At 33.5% G+C, this 23,180-nt stretch overlaps 3 pseudogenes across 1 annotated transcript; all 3 read right to left on the bottom strand.

The window, feature by feature from the left end:
* Positions 1 to 201: 201 nt before the first annotated feature.
* Positions 202 to 1,911, bottom strand: LOC146909738 (uncharacterized; annotated as a pseudogene).
* Positions 1,912 to 4,354: 2,443 nt separating this feature from the next.
* LOC146909739 (F-box/FBD/LRR-repeat protein At1g13570-like) lies at positions 4,355 to 6,215 on the bottom strand (annotated as a pseudogene).
* Positions 6,216 to 16,781: 10,566 nt separating this feature from the next.
* Positions 16,782 to 18,690, bottom strand: LOC146909740 (F-box/FBD/LRR-repeat protein At1g13570-like; annotated as a pseudogene). The gene is made up of 3 exons (XR_015019488.1): positions 17,752 to 18,690; positions 17,294 to 17,450; positions 16,782 to 17,219 (listed from the first exon to the last, which is right to left on the bottom strand). The product of XR_015019488.1 is annotated as an F-box/FBD/LRR-repeat protein At1g13570-like (transcript).
* Between the last annotated feature and the right edge of the window lie 4,490 nt (positions 18,691 to 23,180).

Below are 23,180 nucleotides of genomic sequence, written 5' to 3' on the forward strand. Positions count from 1 at the left end.
AACTGAAAATTCTCAAAGACATTAAATTTATGAGGCTCTATCTCTGTCCTAAAATTGTTTGATAGTTTTTAACACAATAGCAAACTCTGTAAAAAAAACTATAGCAGACTCTAGAGGAAAAAAATTGCAGCCTCCTTGTCTTTTTAATTCAAAGCAAGACAAAATGCATATTGAATTTGTCTTAAAGTTGTCAATACATTTTCAGTAAATGAATCTCATGTGTGCTTTTTGTGATCCTCGTTCCATCCATAACAAGTCTTGTGAAATGTTCAACCTTTGATTTTTTTTTTAACCAAAGACTAGGGTTAAAAGTAAGAGTCTTTTAACGATGTGGAATTTGCAAGTATGAACCATCTCAAACTCATTGCATGTTGATAAGAGCTAGGTTTAAGGTAGATATTCACCACTGTTGCATTTTAGCTCTTCTGAAGGGTGACACGGTTGTGTAACATCTACAACACTGTAACTCTGAAGTATAAAAAATCGAGTCAAAATACGACAATAAGAAAGAATGTAAGAAACATAGGTATTCATGTTCACATGTGTATCAAGTTCAACCAAGCTAGGAACACTTTTGAGTACACTAACAATATACAAAAATTCCTGTCTTTCATTTAAATTCACATAATCCAATTTCAGATACTCTAAAGAGCTGATTGAGTTTTTTAGTAGAGTGGGAGGAATAACATCTGTGCATACAAACAACAAAACATAAGCATAAACAACACTTACAAAGTTACAAGTGTAAAATAACACAAATTTCAATGTAAATATTGGATTGGATTATCAATTAAAATTCAACGGTGCTTCTCTTTTAAATATACAGTAAAAGATCCGTCCCTGGATTGAAGTGGCGTTAAACACAATCAAATTAGTATACATTTGAACAAGTCCCTACGTACGTCAATGAATGTTATGTTGTTCTTTGTTTTAGATCAAATTTACGAAACTAACATATGAGCGAAAATCTTATTCAACTAAACAATAATAAATATACTAAAAATATTGATGTTGTTTTCTAACTTTATTCATTTTGAGTCTGAAATATCATCTCATTGAAAATCTCTGAATTTTTGGCAAACTTTTGATCAGACCAGATACCTTGTCCAGATTAGTGATGATTGTAAGATCAATAAGATTGTGTGCTTTTGAGACAAAAAATTGACTTCACAACTTGATCAAATGCTAGAAATAAGAATTTGAGCAGAAAAATGACATATTCAAAACATTCACAGAAGGAAATATTGAGTTTTTTTTCCTTTGTTGATAAAATATTATATTTGGTACTTACTAAATTGTGTAGTAAACGAAGTTGTTAAACACAAGTCAAAACATTTCGATTTTCAAACTTGTGTATGTCTTGTACTAGTATAGCAGCATTGTGTCACAAAACTGTGCATCCAAGTAATAATATGTATAACAATGGAAAAAGGAAGAGGCTTTTAATTCAGTGCTAGAAGAGGCAGAATCTATGTCTGTACGGAATTTGCCTCGTGGATCCACGGGCAATGACCAAAATAATGTTTATTCATTCATAGTAAAGTTTATATATATGTATATTTAATTTGATAACAAAGTTATGAATAGTATTAATTAATTTTATTTTTTCAAAAAAAAAAAAACAAAGTTAATTAATACTATTCATCGGTGTTTGTACGAAGCATAAGTAGAAGTAATGCTTATAGAATTTTGTTTGACCTTGTCTTTTTGGTTTAACTATATCAATGTATACGTTACTTATTTCGGAAGTCTATTTTATGGGTCAACGGTATCATTTAGACGCTACTCATTTTGGAAGTCGATTTTATGGGTCAACGATATCACGTTTTATGGGTCAACGATATCACGTATACGCTACTCATTTCGGAAGTCGATTTTATAGGTCAACAATATCATGTATACGTTACTCATTTCGGAAGTCGATTTTATTATTCAACGCTCACTTTGACTATATCATATATACATTACTCATTGAATTAAGAAAGTCGATTTTATGGGTCAACGGTCACTTCAAGATGGGATCTCGATTGTTTATAGAGATCGGGTCATTCTAACTTCCCAATTTGCGAAAGTCACTTGAGTCATCTGATCTCTGTCCAAAAACTTACATCGACTTGATTGAGTGATCACAAGAACTATTGAATATAGATTGTCTTTATCTTAGTCAATGTCTAGTCCTTGGAAGCTGAAAACTCCTACTTTTGGTTCCCTAAATCTTTGGTGTTATAGTTACAATACTTGATGATTATTGGTGGTACATAGAGCCTTTACATTTGCGAATTTGTGTATTTCATGATAGCCATAAATAAGGCATGCTAGACAATGCTTTGGGCACTCTGCCTCTTTACCACTGTCACTCTTTGTTGCTCTTAACAATGTATTTTTTTTCTTCCTGTCATATGCATTACTACAGGCAAAGATGAGTATATGGAAGAAGCTAATGATACAATCAATCATATATTTGTTGATGATTATGAGGTGAACAAAAGTTGCTTTGATGTAGCTATCCTGCAATGAATGATACAAGCATGTCATTTATATATATGACACAACCATCTCAAATGACTCACCACTTGATTTTTTTGGGTGGATCAATGACCAATTACTCAAGAATTGGATCAATTGAAACATTTGGCTCTGTTGAGAATCTGTCACTTGATGACTTCTATTGAGGTCATTTCTACATATGAAGGGCACTAACATGGTTACTAGGAAGGTGGGTTCCTCCATTTTGGTACTGAGAAAAATGAAAGTGTGTTTTTTTGTTCTTTTTGTGGGTGTCATGACAATGGGAGGAATTGTGTAGAATAAAAGAGTAGCCAGTGGACATGTTTTTGTGTTCCTCTCTCTTGAACACGGTTGAGACTGCTCTACAATGTATTGTTTATAATTTTTGGTGGATAACATCTACATAAATATCTTGATGTTGGACTTGAACCTAACTTCTTCCAAGCTAAGTTCAAGCAATCTTTTAAAGCCACAAAAATTAGGTGGAATTGACAAGTTAAATCCGCTAAGTCTAAGGTAAGTCAGTCAATTCCTTACAAGAGAAGATTAATATTGCCACATTACATGGTAATAGTCACTGATTCGATCAATGTGATCATCTTGTTTGACCTTCTTGTTGATGAGAGTAATAAGGGAACTAAAAATTCAAGCAAAAAGAGGAAAATAAAAGTACATTAATAGCATATTTGGATTTGCGGTGAATTTGTGAAAATCACGACACCATAAGTTTGTCAAACCTACTGTGATTCCAAACATGCATAGTATCTGCACTCAGATTAGATCATCAGATAACCAAATAGTGCCAGAGATAATTGAAAAAGTTCATTTCCGACTTTAATAATACTAACCAACTACATCTCTAATAAGATGAATGAATAAATTGGCATTGATAGTTATAAAGTTTAGACTACGCCTCCTACTATAGTTGTAAATGGCAATATATAATCCAAACTCTATTGAGACTGATATCTTGCCATTAATTGCCAATAATATCTTGAAGATATTGTCATAACAATACATTATGGCACCTGCTGTACATATCTCTAATTTAACATCAGTACCATCACTTTAGGTGTAACTGACTTTATTATTAGGCAAATATATTTTGAATGATTAGCTATTGTATTTAAGCCTTGTACTTGGGTATATATGTAAGAAAAGAGGAATGTTATATCTCCCGAGAGAATAAATCACGATAGCATCGCGAATCACAATTGCCTTAGTTAAAATTTAATGTACAGCGCAAAACATGGGACTTGGCGGAATTCAAGGAAAGCCAGTGCAATCATAATGTGCCAACTGTATCGTGAAATGCTTCGCTTGATATTCTTTCCCTTTAAATATCATTTTCCATAAGAAAAAGACTCAATGAAAATCAAGACATTCCATCACAAATCAATCTCTGTTATGGTATCAAGAGCTTACGATACATAACAGAAACAAAGGCAAAGTTTGAATCATGTCTGACGACGAGACACTTTCGTCTACGACAAACAGCAAGGTAGGCAAGATATCAGTCACACAAGAGGATTTATTTTATCCAACTCAGTTGTGTCATATAACTAATAGCTCTAATTCCAAAAATAAAGATTTTTAAACTAATAGCCCTACCTGTAGCTAATATATCATGTCTAATAATCAAACATATGATATAAAAGCCATACAAATATACAAATCGTCAAACACACAATGTCCAATATGTTCAACACTGGTAATTTTCTATAAAATCTAACACTTAACAATTTTTTTTATCCCAAGAGAAGTTTAAAACCAAGTTGCATAAAACCATACAATTCAGATAAACTGTTATTATAATCATAAATACATGAAAACATATGTTTTGATATTTGGATCAATCACAGCCAAAATTTTCTAAAGATTCAACAGCAGATGCAATTTCTATGACAGGTGATAAACTTACTGCTCAAATGGTCCAGAACAACACCATATATGAATCTATTCCAGGAAAATAAAATAAAGCAAAGACACCAAGAAGAACTGTGGTGTTGAAAGATATAATCCAGTACACTCTCAATAATAGAACATAACGTGGGCTCTTTGTGATGCCCGTCTCATCCATAACAATTCTTCTGAAATGCTTAACAATATAGGTGAGTCTAATTTCGGATATTGACGACCAACTTTAAAAGTAAGAGCCTCTAACGATGCTGCATATGCAAGTATGAACTCTATCAAACTCATTGCATGCTGAGAGCAAGATCTAACGTCGATAGTCACGTTCATAAGATTCTAACTCCTCTAAATCGTCGGCCTCCTCTGAATCGTCGGGCTCTTGTGAAGTATCTTCATCGCTGTAACACTGAATTATAAAAAAGCAAAAATAAAAAATCAAGAGTCAAAATACGACAATAAGAAAGAAGCTAAGAAGAGTAGATATTCATGTTCACTTCAAGCTATGAGCACTTTCAAGTACACTAACAATATACAAAAGTTCTCCTCTATCACTCAAATTCAGACCATACAATTTCAGATACTTTATGGAGTTGAACGAGTTTTTTAGCAGCTTGGGAGGAATGATATATGCATACTGGATCTATGCATATAAAAAACAAAATTTTGAGATATGCACAAACAAATTAAACTAAGTGAAAAATAATAACTTTCAATATAAATATTGGATTGGACCATTAATGAATAATTAACATTGCATCTTTTTTAAATGTACATAAAAGATCAAACCATGAGGCCAAGGGCTAGATAGAAGTGGTGATTAAAAAAAAAATCAAATATAAACCTGAACAAGTCCATATATATGTCAACATAATATTTTGCTCTTTGTTTCATATCAAATCTACCAAACTAACGTATGAACTAGAATCTTACCCAACTGAAAAATAATAAATATAGAATTTAGAGTGTTGTTGTTTTCTAACCTTGTTATTGAGAGGCGGATGGATAGAAATCCTCTTAATGTTTTTTGGCAAACTTTTGATCAAACCAGAGACCCAAGCCCTAGTAGCTTCGAGTGTAAGATCAATCAAATTATGTGCTTTCTCGAGACAAATTGACTTCATACTTGGATTAAATTCTATCAATAAGACTTCGAGAGTAGGAATAGCTAAATCAAAATATTCAAAATCTTCACATGATGCAATATGAAGATGTTTAAGTAACGGACAACCAGAAATAAGACTCTCGAGTGCACCGGGCTCGAATCTAACAAACACTAAGTGAAGTTCAAGCAATTTTTTAAACCCACAGAAATCAGGTGGAATTGACAAGTCAAATCCGGAAAACTTAAAGTACGTCAATTCCTTGCAAGAGAGGACAATATATGGCATTTGATCGAGACATATTGCGTATGAGTAGTTCACAAGCTCGAGATGTTTAATACACCTTGACAAAATCGGAATCCAAGTACTGAGGTGTTCAACTGTGATCTCGAATCTGTAGTCATAAGAGATGAAAAGACCAAACTTATCTACAAGCCCTTTGTGTTGCTTGAGAACATCCGTGATAATTTTATAAGCTACTGGATCATCGAGATCCTCGTACTCTTCAAAAAAGTCATCACTAAACCAAAGTCGTGGGGCTTTAGTCCACTTATACCTCCACTGTTTAGACAAAATACTAGTCCCAACTAGGTCTTTGATGTCCAAGTGTGCTAGGATGCTGTCAATGCATGGTAAGCCACTGATTCGATCAATGTGATCATCTTGACCCGTCCTCTTGTTGGAAAGAGTCATAAGTGAACTACAAATTCAAGCAAGCAGAAGTGTAAATATTACGATCTGACTTCAAAATACTGATGCAACACAAGAAATAAGAGTCAATGAAAATCTAACTTTTAATGCCCTAATAATAATAAATCATAGTGATCAATACAAAATCTAACTTTGATGCCCTAATAATATAAAATTATAATAATCAAGTAACATTATTCTTGATGAAACACGTTGGTGCACTAATAAACTATCATGTAGTTTAGTATTGAATCATGCTTGAAAAACTAATGAGTCAATGAAAGAGTTGTGATTTGTGATAGTTTGATGAAACTTTACTTACAGTTGAAAGCAGGACAGTGTTATGATTCAATATAACATTTGAGGAAATACACTTGGCATAATATTATTGGTTGAGATATGGACATGTGGTAGTGATTGTGCATAAATAGGGAAAGGATGATCACTAAAGGGTATGAAGAAAAATGATGAAAGTCTCTCATCTCTCCCTTTGGCACTCTCTAGTAGAGTAATGGTTAAGTCTTAGACTTAATCTTTTTCTATCTTTTCTTTAATGTTTCTATATACCAAGAACATCAATTTTAATTGAGTTCTAATCTATTCATTTTACCTTTTATTTCACAATCAATTCACAATTATCCATTTTATTCCATTATCAATTTTGAGAACATTACATTGGTGCTTTTATCTATGAACTCCTCTTTCTCCATGGCTTACGAAGAATCACACCAACGGTTCATGGAAGAATCACACCAACGGTTCATGGAATCAGGTCGTGCAGTACAAAATCAATTGGCCATTATATCTCAGTTGCTTGCAGAAATGATTGCTGAATCGGAATCAGAAGCAGCTGACCTTGCTCTTTCAGATTCTGAACTGATTGATGCTACTGTTTCGGAGTTTGATTTGGTGATTGCGGATTCAGAATCATCAACAGTTCACGTCTTGGAGGATTTTCCTCTCTCTGTGAATCCAAGTGAGGAACATGTCGTCGAAGTTTCTGGATGCGTAGAGGAAGCAATTGTTGCTTCGAAATTGTTGAATGTTGCACTTCCGGTGCCAGATTATTTCCTTCCCTCTAAGGAATCATCAAACGACCCATTTTCAGTTTCAATGGAGGTAGCAGCTCCAAGATATGCGAAGATGGAAGAATCTTTTCTTGGCGATGCGAATTACTCCTTCCAAACGGTTGTTGCGTCAAACACCTATCCATATGATCCAGGGCCAATCGCCGCACCACTATTCATCAACGTTCGACTAAACCACCATTTGTGGCCTCCACCTCCGAAATCCCCGGACCAACGCTTGCAGCTTACGACTGTGGAATTCCAAGTGATGTGGGATCCCACCGAGCCTCGACCACCTCTAGAGCCTCCCGACGCTGGTCGCATAGCAGTGGTACGTAACTCTCCAGTACATAGCAAAACAGGGGTTATGATTTTGCTACAAATTGCTAGAGGATTTGGCTATTGTCTTATATTGATGAATTCTTGGAATCTGAAAGTTTTTTGTCACTGTTGGAGATTTGTTGAGTGTAGTGAAGTTTCCATGTTAAGGTTTTATCCCTCTACTATTGCTCGTTTAGCTTTGTCATACTTTTCAAAAGGGATTGCACATCAACTATTCGATGAAATGCCTCACAAAATTATGAGTTGTTTGAACTTCTTGCTCTGTGAGTTTATAACAGCCAGTGAATTGGATGAGAAAGAACTGTTATCTTGTGAGTTTGATGATGTTAGTGGAAGCACTTTTATTGTTCTATATACTTACCAAGGAGGTATTCAATATGCATTCAACATGTTTGAGAGGTTGCATGCACAGGTTGTTGTGGCATGGAATAGTTTGATCAACAGGTTGCCTGCAGAGTCGATAGTAACAGTTAACAATCTCAACAAATCTGCCCCAGAAACATCTCCAATTACTGACACCAAGAGGTCATTCACATGTAGCAACATTTCCGTTGATCAGAACAAACCTTACTACAGGCTTTCTGTACCAGCAAGCTACATGGTACATGATCTATCCTATGTTTTGCATAAGGATAATTCAACATTTAATCCTAGTCTTTTGTTATTACAAGTGACAAGTGGCATCGACAGCATGATTTTGTGGCACCACATTTTGGACGTTAATGAAGCAATTGATCACATAACAACATCTCTATTATATGAAGTTGTATTGGTTGTATACATGAAAACTGATCCCTTGTTTAGAGTTGGGTGCACTATGATATACCCTGATGTGGTGAATATCCAAAGAGATAGAAAAATTGTGAACCACTATCCACAAAGGACACACATCCTTCTGAGGCCAATCCAATTTCTAGCTAGTATCATTGCATACTTGTCTACAAGATCATCAATTCTGATTTTAATAGATGTTACTGATGTGCCTGGTGAATCTGTTTTCCCACACATTGAGGAAGTAGAAAATGTTGATCGGTATGAAGAACCTCTAAGTATCATGCTATGGGATATCAATCTCAGTGGTGTATTAACCTTGCACATAACCAGCCTGATACAACAATACATGCAGGAGCTAGCTCACGTTATTGAAAATAATGATGATGATACTTTTGCTTTGCTTGAGTTTGTACATACAGTACAACTGCCTAATATGGCACTTGAAGCATATCAGGTTCACGTTTTGAGTTACATGAATGATCCTTCTAATGAAAATGCTTTGAAAATTGTGGGATTGATCTCTTTTTCTACTACTGTTGTCGTTGTTCATGTTCCTGAAGGTCATTCTTTGGTTATGCCATTAAGCCTTGCATTTTTCACAAAAAGTATGATGCATGATATTTCACTTTCCCATCATTTGGCTGCTTGTGAGATGGGCCCTGCCACTACTATATTCAGTGTCATGACTGTCATACTCGGTACTACCCACATGATCATTGCACTAGCTTGTAAGGGTGGGAAAATTGAAGAGTATATTTTTCATTACGAGGGTACAAATGTTTATCTACCTACTTTGCTCAGTAGCTGCTTTGTCCATACAAAGGGATCCTCTCAATTCAACCAATGGGATCCGGGTGGGTGTTCTGTTGTTCATTGAAAAGGTTCAATTGCTTTGGAAATAACTTGGGTAGATACTACTATTCACCAACAACATTGTCTTTGCTTCAACCTTGAGGACAAGATTGATTTTAATGGGGGGAGTAATGTTATGATTCAATATAACATTTGAGGAAATACACTTGGCATAATATTATTGGTTGAGATATGGACATGTGGTAGTGATTGTGCATAAATAGGGAAAGGATGATCACTAAAGGGTATGAAGAAAAATGATGAAAGTCTCTCCTATCTCCCTTTGGCACTCTCTAGTAGAGTAATGGTTAAGTCTTAGACTTAATCTTCTTCTATCTTTTCTTTAACATTTCTATATACCAAGAACATCAATTTTAATTGAGTTCTAATCTATTCATTTTACCTTTTATTTCACAATCAATTCACAATTATCCATTTTATTACACTATCAATTGTGCAACTCATTACAGACAGCTCCTGCGATCTCAGAGTCGCTGCATTTGCAATGCGCCGTTTCTCTATGTTTTGTCGAAATGTTCAAACACTGGTGTTTGTTTGCCGTTTTTATGTCTTTTTCTTACACAAAACAAAAAGAGTGTTACTTTTCCCACACCCTATGGCTTTCCTCGGGCGCCCTATTTTTTTTCCAATTTTACCCCTAGTCCGGATTTCGTAATCCGGAATGTATTGTTAGTAATTTTCAGATGTCTCCGGATTTTAAAATCCGGATTAGTATTTTAGCAGAACTTTTGCAATTTTAAGCTCTACAATTCGTAAATTAAAATGCGAATAAAATAAAAAACATAAATAAAAAGACACAAACATAAAAACAACTCATTTTATTAATATATGAACAATACATTACAATAATTTTCAAGCTTTTTAAGCTTATTACATAACATCCTAAATCTATTTCTAATCTCCTAAGAGCCTAATTCTAATCTCCTAAGTGCCAAACCACTGGTATGTGATGGGACATACCAGTAGTTTGCCTATTGGAGGAAAACCAGAGGAGGAGGGAAGAGGAGGGCGGGAAGAAGAAACAAATGCCCCTGAGGGAGGTGGGGGGTGCTCAGACTTACACCCCGACAGGCGAAGCTAATAACCACACTGACCCACATGACCCTCAGATGAACCGCCCTTCGTTGCAGCGCGGTTCCATCCTCATTGACCGTTCATACAAACCCTGAAAGTTTTCAACGAGGCCCTTATCTATGAAAGGCCAACGATGGAAAACCATGGTTGTAGAAGGAAGAAGATGAGGAGAGGGATGGTGTGAGAAATGGTGGGGTTTGGAAGGGTATTTATAGGGAGGGGTGGGTGAAAAATGGTTGGGAAACCATTAATGCAGTCAAAAAACGTGGTAAAACACGTTTTTTTGACTTGACCACCGACAAATGCGTGTGGTGCAGACCACCGGCCATGGCACTGAAGCGTTCCGGAATATACAATCCGGAATGCACCTTTTAGTTCCGGAATATATTTTTCGGATTAGTGCGATTATGGTGCTCTTATGGTGAACGAGGGGAACATTTGCACTTCTTTGTAGGGCTAAGGACATTCTGGAATGTATAAACCGGAATGATTCAGCATTGGATTCTTTTGAAAGAGAGCTTGGCTTCTTTTGAAAGAGTGCCATCAATTAGTGGTTGGACGGTTACAACTACTAACACGTTTTCATTGACTGTATTAATGACCTAGGACTTGTTTAAGGCTATAAATAGGCTTCCATCTTCAACAAATACATTCATTCTTCACTTCACCTCTTTCCTTCCATTTTCTTCAAATTTTTTAAGTATTGTAGGAGTGTCGGTGGTGTCATGGTCATTGTTGACCGTTCCTATGAACCCTGCAATAGCATTTCAGCTTGTGTGGGGTTCATATAACGGTCAACAGAGACCCTTGACATCAAAGAAAGACACAAAATATGCATATCGTATATGGCCGGATTTTATATTCCGGAAGTTACTAACAATCTTGTCCGGAAAACATAATCCGGACCAGGGGTATTTTTGAAATTTTTGCAGGGCGCGAGAGAAGGCCATAGGGTGGGAAAAGTAACACTCAAACAAAAATGGTTTGCCTAGGTTTTTTTTTTTGGACAACAATATGATGCACTGAATGGATCAAAGCCCAACAAGTCAATATTACAAAGTTCTAGCAAGGAGGTACAGTGGTACACAATCTATTCACACCCCCTTTTTCTACTATGTTGCAACATCTACCACGTGTTGTGTTTTTCTCAAAATGGAGAATGAGAAGTCAAAATGGAATAATTAGGTGAAATTGAAGAGTGAAAATCTGGATGTAAGAGCAATAGAGACCTATTGCGGACTTAGGCAAATTAATCTGACAACAAAAAGTCAGGATGAAGGAGCAACATAGACCTATTTCTGAATCTTAGGCAAATTAATATGACAACGAAATTATAAAAATAACGTCATTTGAGTTTAGCTTAGTTGATAGAACATTGCATAATATATGTATTTACATTAGAATCATAGCTAACTATGTGAGCGTCTATTAACAAAGGAATGTGAAAAATCTCCACCTGTTCTTTGCTTTGATGGCTCGCTCTTAGTCAAGAGCACAAGACTATGTAATTTGAGTGATTATATAGTCGTAGGTGTTGTATAAAATCACATAATCCTTCTTAAATTGATGTTTTGATGATAACAAATTTAATTGAACGTGGAGATCAGAATGATTCTGATATGTGTTGTTTTCTAAAAAGTTTCTTTTAGTGTTTTTAGAACAAAATATTACAAATGCACCAATATCCACATAAACATGAATCTAACAACAAAACATGTGTTAAAAAGGACTTTAGGAAGACCAGAAACATTTTAGAATGAGATCAGAAACATCTCATAGACACATCAGATTGAAAACATAAGAATAACCAAGGAAATAAGAGATCAAATGCAAATATATCATGCCAATATTATGATCAATGTTCTTTAATAAAAAGAAATATCATAATAGACATCACAAACACTTCAGATTATCCCCTAAAAAAATAAAACTTCAGATTATAGATCAAGAATATCAAAATTGCATATCATAAACACTTCAGAATGACTTGTCCAAATAAGTTTAGAATCCGTGTTTAGAGTCAATCTCATCCATGAAGTTCAAGATCAAACTTTGAGCTCATAATTGAAATCAAGGGTACCTAAGATTCCAGATCAAATAAATAAGAAGTGCAAGTCAGAAAGTACATAAGATTGAGATCCTAAAGATCAGAAGCAAGCTCAAAATGATCTTCAGGATGAGAAATTCAGTAAATACCAAAACGAATGATGACATAAACATAACAAAAAATGCACAAGAAGATCATAATCAAGGATCTAAAGCTGAAAATCAAGGAATAAGGAATGACTACTAGATTTTTTAGTATTTTGGTTATCAATGCAAAACGAATTTCAATCTCTTTTAATTTCAAAGTTGAGAAGCAATCAAAATTTCAAAGGGGCACGATTTAAACCCCTTTTTTGTGCTTTATTTTTTTTATTTTTTTTTTACTTCAATTGATATCAAAACCTGGTTCTAAGGGTTTGATAACCTAACAAGTGTTATAGGAATGACTCAAGAAGAAATAAAATGACGAACCAAAGATTTTCTTGAGTAGACTTCATTATAGAAGGAGGTTCTTCATCAATATCACCATTTCAATGGATCAAATTATAACTTCTATAAAAGAAAAAAACAATTGAATCTCATGTCTCAAGATATAAGAGTGTGGAAAGTAGTCACTAACGATGATACATTTCAATGGTTACTCAAGAGGATAAAACTCCAAGTTGAGAAACTAGATGACAAGGACAAGTGCCAAACAAGAGAAAGCGTTATAAATGCTAAAGCTCATCTATTCTTATCACTTGCACTAAGCATTGAGGAAAATGAAACTGTAGAAGACATACACATTTCTAAGAAGGTTTTCGATACGCTGCAACACACATCATGAAGTAATAAACAGTGAAATAGTGCTCTTGGTATTTTTTTTTATTTTTAAAATTAACTCAATTGTTCTTCAAAAAAAAAAAAAAATTAACTCAATTGCTCTTATTAAAAGTTGCACAAATGATCAATAAAATTTCAATGGACGAGAATTGTAATCTGCTACATTATTATTTAATTTTATTAATTAGCAAATGTTATTATTTTTTCAATGGTATTTTTTAATTTAAATATATATATATATATATATATATATATATATATTTTTTTTTTTTTGGAGCTATTATAGATAATTTTTGGAACGATATAGTTTGATTTTTTATATGAAATCAAAAACTAAATTTGCTAGGTGGACAATATGTTACACTAGTCTGATAGTAACTATCAATTTTTATTTGATATGTCCACCCAACTCTTTTTTTTGGGTAATAAATCAATTCTTTCTTTTATCAACCTCTTTATTTATTTTTTATTCATAGAAGCCTCTTTAACATATCTTTTTGATAACGTAAGATAAAGATGAACCAAAAGTCATGCAATCACCCGAACACTGATGTCAGGCAAAAATGACACTACAAGACAAACGAAAACAGGTTATCATATTTCACTATACAAATACAAATAACTTCTACACAAGATAAAATAAAAGTGCAAATGTTAAATTCAAAAGAAGGTCTCTAGGAATAAGCTGCCAAAACCACTCAGTGGCTTCTCTGCGTTTAATTTCTTAGAACGAAGACCCACGTTAAAGGAGTCCCTACGATGTGGAATTTGCAAGTATGAACTGTAACAAGCTCATTACGTGCTGATTACTGAAAATCCTAGACCATGCTGAAATCGTAAAGATAGAAAATGAAGAAGTTAAGATGAGGTTGAAAATGATGTGTTGTCAATGCCATCAGCGTTGCCTACTAGTAAGAAGGAAGAGGTAAAGAAAGAAGAGGTTGTAGAAAACAACGTGTTGCCAATGCTATCAACATTTTCTTCTATTAGCTTTAGGATGAAGAGGTCACCTTTGCTATTTGATGAAATAAAGAAACATTTTGATGTTCCTCAGACAACGGCTGGCAAGAATATGAATGTTGGGCTGACCATTTAAAAAAAAAAAGTACAAAGAGCTCAAGATAACAAAGTGGCCTTACAGATATTTTAAGACCCTAAAATCTCTCATAAATGATTTTAAGGTATATTTTTATGTTGTTTGATTATTGTAAGCACGTGAAAAATAACACCAACCATGTTTTTTTGTTGTGAATTAAACAATTTAGATATCTCGTATTATGTTATACAAAAATGACTCATGGTTTTTGTTGACGTACATCTACCTTAATTGTTTTGAATTAGCGCATCTCGTACCGTACATGGTACCGGCCATCCATTCTAGATAATTTTTTCTTTGTAACAATGAAACTTTATAGTTTGTGCGTAGGCTTTTGAGTTATGGAGTGGATACCCAATTGAAGACTATTATTAGATATCATGTATGGGTATGAGATGCGCTAATTTAAAGCAATTAAGGTATATGTGCATGTCAACAAAAATATGAGTCGTTTTTGTATAACATAATAAGAGAGATCTAAATTGTTTGATTCACAACAAAAAAAACATGGTTGGTGTTATTTTTCATGTGCTTAAAAATGTTAGGACAAAACAATAATTAAACAACATAAGAATATACCTTAAAGTCATTTATAAGAGATTTTAGAGTCTTAAATTTTCTGGAAGGCCACTTTGTTATATTGAACTTCTTGCACCGTTTTTTGGAAAGCGGTCAACCCAACATTCATATTCTTGGCCGTCTTTGTCTGAGGAACATCAAAATGTTTCTTTATTTCATCAAATAGCAATGTGACCTCTTCTTCCTAAAGCTAATATGAGGGAAATGTTGATGGCATTGGCAACACGTTTTCTACAACATCTTCATTATTTACTTCTTCCTTCTTACTAGTAGGCAATGTTGATAGCATTGATAAAACTTCATTTTCAACCTCCTCTTCTTTCTTCACTTCTTCATTTTTTATCTTCACGATTTCAACATGGTCTGGATAATTTCATTGAAGTGAAGTTGGTTGTTTTCATATGCTAGTTGACTTTCCCAATCAAACTCAAACAACCCAATATCCATCATTCTGTAAACATTAAAAACACTTAAGTACAAAGTAAAAATAAAATCAAAATTTATTTCATGCTAGTTTTGTTGAATAATTAGGCAAAATTAATTTAAAATGAAAGTTTGAGTCTTTAACAATGTAGAATTTGCAAGTATGAACCGTATCAAACTCATTTGCACGCTGAGACCTAGCTCTAACATAGATATTCACTGTCTGAAGATTATCAAGGCAATAACTAGAGCATGCTAACTCCTCTAAAAGATCCGACATTTGTAGGGTATCAACATCCTCGCAACTCTGAAGTGTAAAAATTAAAGAATCAAAATACAACATTAAGAAATAAGCTCTAAAGCATATGTATCATTTTTACCTTTATAATAAGTTCAACCAAGCTAGGAGTACTTTTGAGAAAACAAACGATATACAAAAGTTCTCCTTTTTCATTCAAATTCACGTCATTCAAATCCAAATACTCTAAGCAGCTAAATGAATATATTAGCAGCACAGGAGGAATGATATCCAAGTGTGCTAGGATGCCGTCAATGGCATTGCATGGTAAGTCACTGATTCGGTCAATGTGATCATCTTGACTAGCCCTATTGTTGAAAAGAGTCATAAGGGAAACTACAAATCCAAGCAAGCAAAAGTGTAAATATTACGATCCATTTTAATTTCATAAATCATATATAATCCAATCAAATTCATAAACCACACAAATTCCATAATCCATAAAATTTCATAGTCCTTACCTAATCGAAACAAATTCTTGAATTCCATAAAGATTTTAAACTAATTAGAAACTATAGTTATTTATATTTTAGAAAGCTATATATATATATAAGTAATTTATTTAAGAACATCCACAATGATAGTACAATAATATGGACTCCTTAAACGAACCTCACATGTACACATCACTTATTTATAATTTTTTAATGAAAGTACCTTTTAAAGACTCAATGACCGCAATGACAATTAATACACTAATAAGGACTTCAATTAAAAGTATTTAAATATGTCCCACTAGCTTAAATAGGTGCCACTAATAAGGACTCCAATTTAAAATACTTAAAATATTACTTCTTTTGCAAGTGGGACCAACTAATACATATTTTATTACTTGTTTTAAACGTGAGACCGTTAGTTGCCCAGGAGAGAGAGAGTCCTTATATAGTTGCTTGTTGCTTAATAAAGACTCAGTTTTTCTTCCTCCAATGGGGGGTCCTTAACGAGGAGTGGTTCTTGTTATAAGTAAGAACCTCCATTGGAGATGCTCTAATTAATAAACAGGTACGGATGCATGGAGTATGGGTACCATCAAATCTATATCCATATCTATAAAGTAATAGGTAGTTAAATACTCGTTTATTATATCTGTAGATACTAGTTAAATCATCGTAACATATTCAACAAATTTAGATTATTGAAGTTGCAATTAAATCATCATAACATATTCAACAAAGTAGAAATCAATTACTACCATCATATCATATCATGCAATTAAATCATGGACAAAATTTGTAATTTTTTTTGTGTGAAGTAATAATAGTTTTTTTTATAATGACTACATCAATACCAGTTCATTACAGATCATAATTTGAGTTGTCTATAAGGAACTTAATGTGTGCTCTTTGTGATGCTCGTTTCATCCATAACAACTCTTGTGAAATTCTTAACAAGATAAGTCCATCTAATTTCATAGAACCAGGACCAACTTCAAAAGTAAGAGACCTTAACGATGTAGAATTTGCAAGTATGAATTGTGTCAAACTCATTGTATGCTGCTGAGAGCTACCTCTAACTCTAACAGAGATATTCACCGTCTGAAGTTCAAGGCAACAACTACTGCATTCTAACTCCTCTAAATGGTTCGAAACTTGTGGAGTATCATCGTCGTTAATCTGAAGTGTAAGAATTAAAGAGTCAAAATACAACAATAAGAAACAAAGTGAGAGGCATAGGTATTCATGTTTACCTGTATATCAAGTTCAACCAAGCTAGCAGCACTTTTAAGTATACTAACAATATGCGAAAGTTCTCCTCTTTCATTCAAATGCACGCCATACAAGCTCATATACTTTATGGAGTTGAATGAGTTGTTTACCAGCGTGAGAGGAATGATATCTGTATATGGGATTATCTATGCATACATACAACAAAGCTATGAAATATCAGATTGGACCATAAATTAAAATTCAACATTGCTTCTCTTTTAAATTTACAATGAAAGAGATAAAGTTTGTATAAAAGATCAAATCGCAAAGCCAGGATAGATAAAAATGGTGATAAAATTGAAAAAATTATAGAATATAAATCTGAACAAGTCTATATATGTCAACATAATGTCATGCTCTTTGTTTCGTATCAAATCTACCAAACTATATCAAGTCAGTTAAAAAATAACGATATTCAATTTATATTGTTTTCAAACCTTGTTATTCCTGGATAGTGGTGAATGGTGATATAGAAAGCCTTTGAATTTTTTTTGGTAAACTTTTGATCAAACCAGATACCCAATCTTTAAAACTCCAGATTGTAAGATCAAACAGATTCTTTGCTTTCTTGAGACAAATTGACTTCATATTTTGTTGAAATCCTAGGCTTAAGACTTGGAGAGTAGGAGTGGAAAAATCAAAATATTCAAAACCATCACAGTCATCAATTTCGAGCTTTTCAAGCAACGGACAACTAGAAATAAGACTCTCAAGTGCAACGGAGTCGAATGTAACATGGTATAAATGAAGATTAAGCAATCTTTTAAAGCCGCGGAAATCAGGTGGAATTGACAAGTTAAAACTGGAAACTGAAAGGTAAGTCAATTCCTTACAAGAGAAGACACTATATGGAATTTGACCAAGATATGTTCCGCAGTCGTAAAAATCAAGATGTTTAATATCTCTCCTTGACAAAAACGGAATCCACCGATCGAGGGATTCAATTGTGATCTCGAAATCACAGTCATAAGGTACGACAAGAGAAAAGTTATCTATCGGCCCGTTGTGTTGCATAAGAACATCCATGATAATTTTAGAAGCTATAGGGCAAGGGTGATCTAGATACTCGTACTCATGAAAAAAGTTGGGATTAAACCAAAGTCGTGGGGCTTTAGTCCACATATACCTCCACTTTTTTGACAAAACACTTGTCCTAACTAGGTCTTTGATGTCCAAGTGTGCTAGGATGTCGTCAATGACATTGCATGGTAAGTCACTTATTCGATCAATGTGATCATCTTGATTGAAAAGAGTCATAAGGGAACTACAAATTCAAGTAAGCACAAGTGTAAATACTTAGAATCGTAAGTTACAAAGGATTGATGCAAGAGTAATGTTTTAGAAATTTGAAGATCTAGTAATAATAATAATAATAATAATAATAATAATAAGTAAATGACAGAGTTGAGATTTTCTATTGATTCGCTGCCTCCGTTTGTTTCTGTTTGTTGAAGTTTTCTATCTATCCTTATATTTATAGGCTTAAATATGTGATTCGTCCCTGCAAATAGGGGTCGCTTAAAATTTCGTCCCTGCAATTGCTAATCCTTTTTTTTTGCTCCTGCAAAGTTTAATCAGTTAAAAATTCGTCCTTTGACCCACTTAATCACTGCCACGTCAGCAATTTACCAAAAATGGCATGGGAATTGACGAAAATACCCATGGCAAAATTTTGAAATTTTTTTTAAAATTAAAAAAAACTGAAAAAATAATTAAAAATCATAAAAAATTTCGGACAAAAAAATGTTAAAATTAAAACTGAAAAAACTGAATTTTTTTGGAGAAAAAATTGTAAAAAAAAATTCGGGAAAAATCTGGAAAAAAAATTTTTTGACGGAAAAAAAAATAAGCCAGGGGTATTTTCGTCAATTCCCATGCCATTTTTGGTAAATTGCTGACGTGGCAGTGATTAACTGGGTCAAATGACGAATTTTTAACTGATTAAACTTTGCAGGGGTAAAAAAAAGGATTAGCGATTGCAGGGACGAAATTTTAAGCGACCCCTATTTGCAGGGACGAATAACATATTTAAGCCATATTTATATATGGGATAAAATGGATTTTACTTTAAGATATGTGTAATTTATAAAAATAGACAAATACCCCTCAGATTTAATATTTATATGCAAATGTCTTGTCAAATTTAAAACTTATGTAGCAAATACTCTCTTAAATTTAAAACTTGTATGCAAATATGCCCTCAAATTTAAAATTTATATGCAAATTACATCCTAAATCAATAAAAATGTAAAAATATATAACCTCAATCAAATGATAGAAGGCAAAGACAAGATACATAAGTAACCCATAATCGATGAAAACTTGTGTGTCTTGCTTTGTCTTCTATCCTTTGATTGAGCTTACAAATTTTTACATTATTATTGATTTATAGAGTAATTTACGCATAATAAGTTTCAAATTTGAGGGAGAATTTTTTACATTTTTTTTTCCGGAGTGACTTTATAATTTGAAACGGAGATGGTACTATCGTCTGAAACTATAATGTGCTCGTTAATGCTTTTTTTGGTAGTGGTCAGAGTTTGAACTCTGGACCTTGCATATTTTATGCATTGTCCCAACCAACTGAGCTAAACTCACGAGGACATGTGCTCGTTAATGCTTATTATAATATTTGGTTTACTTAATGCTCTTTGAATAATACTAGTAGGTACATGGAGTATTATTAAAAAATAGATTTGTTTGCATGGAATGACATTTTTGTACTCTGTTTGTTTACTTGCTAGATTGCCATGAATTTAACTTTGTCTTGTTTTGTTCTTATGTCTTTTGGGCCGTTATTAGAGCACATGTAAAATTGTGCAAATTAATTATTATTTAAACATTCAATGGTTGTTAACATGTGTTAGGATGACCTTTGCTTCCCTCGAAAAAAAAAAACATGTGTTAGGATGACCTTTGCTTTTGCACAAAGTCTACCTACTAGTTGTAAGAGTATTAATCAATCCCTCATAATCAGCACCTAATTATTAACAAAACAACGATGCTATGATTCACAAGGCAAATTGTAGGATTTGTAAGTGTGTTGTGTATGGACATCTAATTTCATATAGGATCCTTCTTTTATTTTTCATTCAAAAAAGGTTTGGTTCTTAATTTTTGTTTTGTTGGTAAAATTGGTAATTAAAATGGGTATAGGTTCGAGTCGTTTTTTTTTTGTTAAAAGGTTCGAGTCTTTTTACTTAAAGAGTCTCACATCGAATAAGTAAAAGACTAATAATGTGTTTATAAGTGAGGGTAATTCTCACATCACAAGTCAATTTTGTTAGGATACATTAGACCACAATTTCAACATGGTATCAAAGTCTATCAATCGGGTCACCCATCATTTATATACACGCATCAAACCCAATAGTACTAGGCGTAAAAGGGTGTATTGGAAAAAATCCAAGTCACACATTAGATATAATATATATGACTCTTGATAAGAGTTTATAAAGAAATAGCAATCCTACTTTAAATGTATAATTAACTAATAGTTTAAATGTATAATTTTCATAAAAACTTACCTGTCTCCAATACACTCTTTAAAAAAATGTACCAGTGGCACTCCTTAGCATTTTCCATATCTAAAATATCACACAATATGTATCACAAATCTCAAGTCATTAAACCTTATTGTTAAACCGTGCTAATTTTTTTTATTCCGTTCAAAATTATAAGTCGGTTTAGCTATTTCACACATATTAAAAAGGTAATGAATTTCGTATAAAAAATATTATAAGTTGTTTTACAAATTTGTCCGTAATAAATTGTATGGTATGAGAAAGATAAATTAAAAAATTGAAAGAAGATAAAATAATTAATAGTTAAGGATATAATAAGAAAGCTAACATTAATGTTTCATTGGTATTGTAAATTGATTTATAATTTAGGACAGATTTTTTACTAAAGCGACTTATAATTTGGGACGAAGATAGTTCGGTTGAATGATGTGCATTAAAAGTCCGAAACTATGATGTGTTGTGCACGTCAATGCTTGTTATAATATTTGGTTTACTTGAATGCTCTTTGAATGATACTAGTAGGTACATGGAATCTTATTAAAAAAATATTTGTTTGCTTGGAATAACCAGGGCCGTTTATGAGATTTTTGTGGATCAAAGGTGAATCTATAATTTGAGCCCTTACTAATAAATATATATTTTGAATTCTTAAAGTTTTAAAATAATTTGTTTGAATTTATAGTTTTTATTACGTAAAAAATAATCTAATAAAAATCATCAAATTTAATTCAAAAAATATTGAATTTTCTATTTATTACTCAAATGATCGTACAAAATAATTCTTATACGAGCATTTTTATATGCAAAGTCATTAATAATTGTGTTTACATCAATATGCTCTATCATATCTTTCTCAATGCATAAAATGGCTAGACAATTCAACTTTTCTTGTGCATATATAGACGATTTTAAACATTCAATAGTTGTTAACATGTGTTAGTATGAAAGTCGCACATCTACTTTCAAATTTGTAAAGGAAAGAGTGTGGAAGAAGATTAACTCATGGAGCAGCAAATGTTTGTCACAAGCTGGACGAGAAACACTGATCAAATCGGTCTTGCAGTCAATACCTTCGTATATCATGAGTATATTTGCTATCCCTAAATCCATTATTGTTGATATAGAGAAAATGCTGAATTCATTCTGGTGGGGTCATAACAAAAGGAACACCAAAGGAATCAACTGGATGTCATGGGAAAGGCTTAGCATTCACAAAAAGGAAGGAGGTCTTGGTTTTAAGAATCTCCGCGCTTTTAATGAGGCTATGCTTGGAAAGCAAGCTTGGAAATTCATGACGGAACCGCACAACATTGTTACTAGATTGTTCAAAGCAAAATACTTTAACAAGTGTGATTTCTTAGACGCAAAGATTGGTCATAATCCAAGCTACGTCTGGCGCAGCATTTTGGGGGCCAAAAGAATTGTTAGGGAAGGATACAAATGGAGTATTGGTTCAGGTACTGATATATGTGTATGGGACCAACGTTGGCTAGTGGATGGTGGTGTTTTACAGAAGCCAGATAACCTTCCAGAAGAATTCAAAGAGCTTACTGTTTCAGATCTATTCATCTCTCATACTCGGTTCTGGAATGTTGGTTTATTGAGGAACCTTGTTAGCAACGAAGATACTAAGCGCATCCTGAATACTCCTATTTTTGAACCTAATCAGCACGATAGAAGAGTGTGGAAGGCAGAGACAAATGGTATCTATTCCGTTAGAAGTGGATACTGTATCAGTCTCAGTCAACATGTGGATTTGAGTAATCACCGGTGTGATGGAAATTGGGCACTCCTTTGGAATCTTAAGGTGCCTCCTAAGGTGAAAACTTTTTTATGGAGATCGTGCAGAAATGCTCTTCCTACAAGGGTCCGACTTCAAGACAGAGGGGTAAATTGTACAAAAACTTGTGCTTTATGCGAGAATGAGGATGAAGATAGTATGCACCTATTTTTTTATTGCACAAAGAGTGTGCAGTGTTGGCAGCAATTAGGGATGTAGAGCAAAATTCAGCAAAAGGCTCAATTAAATCTCAGTTTTGGGGTCACTATGTTTGAAATACTACAGGTGCTAGAATCAAGTCAACGAGTCATTTGGGCGTGCGTTATGTGGTCTATTTGGAAACAGATAAATGATTATATCTGGAGGAATGAAGTCATGACTACTGCAGCAGTTCGTGACAGAGGTCTTAGTCTTCTTACAGGTTGGCAAAACGCGCAAGATAGCCGTAATAGAGCGGGTGTACAGCAACAGCGTATTGACAACACAGTTTGGAGCAAGCCAGATGAAGGCCAATTCAAATGCAATGTAGATGCTGCTTTCTTCAAAGAAAGCAACCAGGTTGGT

Source organism: Medicago sativa, chromosome 7 (genome assembly GCF_051527215.1).
Source record: "Medicago sativa cultivar Bolivia chromosome 7, Bolivia_mono, whole genome shotgun sequence".
Classification (NCBI taxonomy): Eukaryota; Viridiplantae; Streptophyta; class Magnoliopsida; order Fabales; family Fabaceae; genus Medicago; species Medicago sativa.